We start from the raw sequence: 5,786 nt of genomic DNA on the forward strand, positions 1-5,786 counted from the left end.
TAACATACTCCTGCAGCAGGGTTCTGAACCCGGGTTTTATACCCACAAAGTGTGTGATCGATTTGACCATTAATCTGTAAACTTCTATACACTGCATTGCGATACAGGAGTGTACTATTATATTATTATAATATCGGGTCACACGGTCTACAACAACAGACCGCGATCCTTTTTCTCAACTAAAATAAAATAAAATTTTGATTTTTAATACAACTTGAATACAAATAAAAACAAAATAAAACTGAACATTTTTCAGTAAATATTTCTTTTTTAACTATAATAATATTGGAATTTGGAATCACTACTCGGTTCTCGTAAATTATGGGCTATTCTAGTATTTGAAAATATTTTTATTATTATATTATTTATCTAGATAAATTATCACAAATAACCATAACATTTATCTAGATGAGATAATTAAATAATTAAATAATTTTTATCTAGATAAGATAATTAAAAAAATAATTTTATCTAGATGATTTATCTAGATAATTCCCAACACTGGTCGTATGGGTACCTACCGTGAAAGTAAGTATTGGGTATTCATTATTTTTTATTTATATACTATTTTATAGCTTAAATTAGAGTTTAGATATATCATTCGATATATTAATGTTTATACATCTACTGCTTCTGAGATTATGAAATTAAAAATATTGGTTTCGATTAAAAATCAAAATATATGTTTCATAAAATTTGTGTTTAAACTTTAAAACATTTTCTTACCTAGTCATAAAAATTCATTGACTGTAGGATTTCATAATATTATATTGATTCTTTTAAATTGCATGTATAGCCAGTAGCCTATATTATTATAATGTACCTACTGTGTCACCCTCTACATATATTATTGCATGGACACACAGTTGTAATATAAGAATACAATGGTAGTTATAACAATGTCATACAAAAAGGACGGATCGGTTGTTATATAGGTACTTATTATTATTATATGTAGGTATCTAGCCACCTAGGTTTTATTATTATCATTCAAGTTTACCAATAACAGCTCTAGGCCGAGACGTGCACAGTAGGACCAGTCGAAATTCTAATATAATTTATATGCGATTGCCGATTCGCCGCCGCAATTCGATTAACTAGGCCCCAGGTCGGGAATATTCATTGCTACACACATAGGTACATACAATATAATATGTATCTATTGAAATTTGTTTTATAACTAACCGTAATACACTACATTTAAATGAATTGATGACCTATTCGGGTCGTTAACCCCATAAAAAGTCTGTATAGGTAGGTATCACTCTGTACTTACAAATAACCAGTAGTTTTACCATTTTATAGCTTGGGACGATAAAGCGATAATGTTAATTGTATTTCATTACATTTTAAGGAAAACAATTTATTATTCGTTATATACAAACAAAATCATTATACTATTACAAATGTGCACTATGTGGCAATAATGGATGTTTAATGCGAAGTTTAATTATTTTAATATAGTAGGTAAGTTAGGTATTAATCAATATGTTTTTTTTTATTGAAATAAAAATTTAGGTATGAAATAACCCATATAAATTTGTATTTAATTGTATAGATACAGCCTCTAAATAGATAGATTTAAGAAATCGGTATATTGTATATTATTTTTAATTAATATACGAGTTAATACCTAAATGTATGATATTATTGCTGATATGTTTTTTTAACTTTTTTGTATGGCTTAGTCCAAGCCTTATTGTCAGCCCATCGCCGCTTCCCTTACACCTCTCCATGGGTCCGTGTCCTTATAGCTATACTCCACCTCTTATTCCTGGGAGCTTGAGGTCTTCTCTGACTCGATCAATCCAATTTAACACATTTAATTTAATAGTTAATATAGTTCTTATAGAATTTTGATATTTGTTACTTAATTCTTAAGAACTTTTCAACTGTTAAACATTTTGTTTACAAATATTTAATTGACCACATTTAGTTGTGGAGAAAATTCAATCGAAGTCAAATGAATACAATATAATTTATTAGTTCGTGCGGTTTAAATAAGGGGCATCGGGGAAGAATATTGTATGGATTTCCAATCATACCATTAAGCAATATCTTGTTATATTTAATTTTATTTTAAAGTTCAAAACCTAGTTTGATATGAACCGATAAATGTTGATTTATTATACACATGTATCATAAATATATAAATGTGTTGGATGTAGAACTAAGGAAAAAAATCTCTCATCCACTTTATAGTAACATTTATGGAAATGTATATTGTATTGTTTGATTCACCCACTCACGTATTCTATCACTATCCAAAGCCGCATTTACCAGAGCCAGCTGCACTTAGAGTGAGTCAGATACCAAATATGCCGAACGCTGCTGAGATCAGTGATCAACGACTTGAGTCATACAATTGTAAGGACACAAACGTCTATAAGTCAAGTACATGTACTTAGACCAATTGTATGCGGACGTATAGTAGTAGTATAGTTGCAGCATGCTGTCAATATTAAATCGCTGTAGGTACCTATATTAAATTACTGCGTAAAGAAATTACAATACACATAACATTTTAAACAAAGATTGACTTAAACAAAGTGTAAAAATATAGTACTTGATTTTCTTAATTTATGACTACATTTTAATAAATTATTGTCAGTATATTATAGTACAACTTATTGTTCATTTTTTCCACCACTATTTTGTTAAAAAGTTCAATGCCCTCAAAATACCTATAATTTTAGAACCTTGATCGAGGTATAATACCGTATTATCTAAATATAAAATAGTAAATACTGTAGTGGCTTAGATAAAATGCGTATTAATTGTTAGTATAAGTACCTGAATTCATGTCTACTATAATATATCTATAACCTCTACGCTAAAGATTAATACTATTTTTCTCTGTACTATAAACTTAAACTACTAAATTAATTTAAAAACAAACTTAAATTTATACAGTTTATGACTTTTTGTAATTTTTTAGTAATTAAAATGAAACTATTTCAATGTAAATAAAAAATCTTTTTATGAAATATGGTTTTTAATTTTTACAATTTAATGAAATTTTTCACAATTATTGCTGGGATCAAACTACAATGGAAGAAAAGAGAAAAGTGAGTTTGAAATGTTGTATGGGAAACAGACAGGAGTATTAAATTAATTATATCAACATGACAACACACACATTATACAGTACACCGTACACGTACGTCTTACATGTATAGGTTCTCAATACGTTCACTTAATATAGTAGTGACTAGTGACTAGTGGATCTAATTGTACACATTGCAATTTGATATAAATAGTGTTTAATGTTTATAATCGAAGATGTATAGGTAGTATCTAAACCTATAAAACTTAATCATTTTAGTTATTTATAAAAAACTTTAAAATCCAGAACATTTTAATATAGGTACATTGAATACTGCAATAATTATAATGACGGGCGACGACAGATAAAATAAAGACAGACAATTTATATAGCTAGATATTTAGATTCAATACCAATGCATTATATTTTATACTATATAATAGTTCAGTATATCTATATAGTTTTACAATTAAGTATTACAATTAATTAAATTCTTGTATCTACCCTAGTGGCTCGCAAAGATTTTTGCTTGTGGCGGCGGGGGGGGGGGGAGAGGCTGATAATTTATTATATATGAGAGATTAAACTAGGATCCTTCATTCCTCCATAAGTTTGGTAATTTAGTGTGCTAATGATGTGGGTATATAACATTTTGGACTATAACATAACTATAACATTGATTATAAATGCGATTGACCTAATTATAACGTAACTACTATAGTACTATCTTTCGAACTTGCATTGTAATACAAAATAATTATCATTACGTATTATACCTATGGGTTTTTTAAAAATAATAATTTTTTTTTGTTATTTATTGTATTCTCATTTTAACATTAAAATTCAATCTTACACAATACACAAACCCAACCTAAATATCAAAAGTATTATATAAATTACATATCATTAATGTGGATGAAAAATGCAAACACTTCTATAATAATTCTACGGTATGTACAATATGTACATGAATACCTACTATAAAAATATACGAATGCTCAAATTTATTCGTTTATATTGTTACACAACGATTTTATAATCCTTGAAAAATATGTTAAGGTTAAATAATTAGGTATGTAGCCCAGATGGGTGTCGGATGCAGCCACATTTTTGTTTTCCCGTTATCGCTTTTAAACCTCCCAAAATTATTACATTTATATTATATTTCCTTTAAACTGTTTAATAAATATTTATACCATCCATGTGATTATATGAATGAATTTTCTGTCAAGTATATAAAAAATAGAAATAACTTCCTATTTAATCGGGGTGAGATATATCTTCCCACCCCAGAAATAAATAAATATTATCTACCTACCTTTACCTACCGTTATAGCTGCACGATTATCGGTAGTCTTATGATCGTTTACGTATATACATATACAATGGACTAACTGTAAATGTGGGTTTAAAACCTATCCCATAAATCGTTTAGTCTTTATTGATGACGGCCTATAATATGTATTATATTATAATCACCTAACTTATTAAACTTTATATTTGTTATAATTTAATGAACATAAGTGAAATTTTTTACGTTAGAACGTGTGAAAAAAATCCAAATACCTACCTAGTTATTAAATGAAATTAATGAGATGTATATTATACTCGTATATTTCTATACTAGAATTTCGAAACGATTGAGAATGTGGAATGAAATATACCTAATTATTTATTAAGACAATAAAATATGTAAACGAATTTTTCTTTTTTAAATACATAGCTTAGATATATATATATATTTAGCTTGAACTGGTAATTATTAAAGTCAGAACGCAATATATAAATCATTATTAATGTATCATATAAACTTTAAAATATAAATACGTAATTAAGTACTTTAAAATAAAGTAGGTAATAAAATATTAACGTTTTATTTTCTTTAGTTTTCCGCTATAACTTTACAATGAAGTAGATTTTATGGAAATTAAACAAAAACAACTTAATTAATTTGTATTAATATTATATATCAAATTAATTTATCATAATATATTTACAATTAGATTTTAGTTAAATAAACAAATTTAGTAGTTCAAAATAAAACGATACAGATATTCTTTATTTTAAGTGGAATGGCTTGATATTGAGTTGATGTCTTATCATATTCAATTTAAGAGAAATTATTATCTGTTTTAAATTATACCTCCGTGTGAAATGTTTGACACATTTCAAATGTAAAGTATAATAATCAAATTATATTAGCAACGTTTTACAGGTTGCTTATAAAAATATAGTATTTTAGTTGATATGGCTGTAACTTTAATAGTTATAGTTTTCTGATAAATACTAAACACCTATGATATAATACATTTAAAGTTGGATAATGACATTCAATTCATGGTTAGGTTAGGTTCCTGTTCAACACTGACAAAGTATATTGGTATACCTATAGGTATAAAATAATTGAAAGTTTACGTAGGAAAATTTTAAATATTTATTCACAACGAAATTAATGTATACACAGTACATTTGTTACGTTTAAAGCAGGTACCCAATACCCATATAATATATTGGTATTGTAATAACGTTCATACTACACCAGATATCATTAGTTACAATTATTATATTTTTTATCGCCATAATATTTTAAATCAAAATATTTGATTAATTTTTTTGATACTATTATACTGGGTGTTTCTTTTATCATAGAACACTCATTTCACTATTTCAAAAAGTATAAATTTTTTGTAAAATATTTTTTACTATAGTTTCTAGTCGCTTAAAAAAACAAACGTTTTTC

This window comes from Acyrthosiphon pisum, chromosome A1 (assembly GCF_005508785.2).
Source record: "Acyrthosiphon pisum isolate AL4f chromosome A1, pea_aphid_22Mar2018_4r6ur, whole genome shotgun sequence".
Classification (NCBI taxonomy): Eukaryota; Metazoa; Arthropoda; class Insecta; order Hemiptera; family Aphididae; genus Acyrthosiphon; species Acyrthosiphon pisum.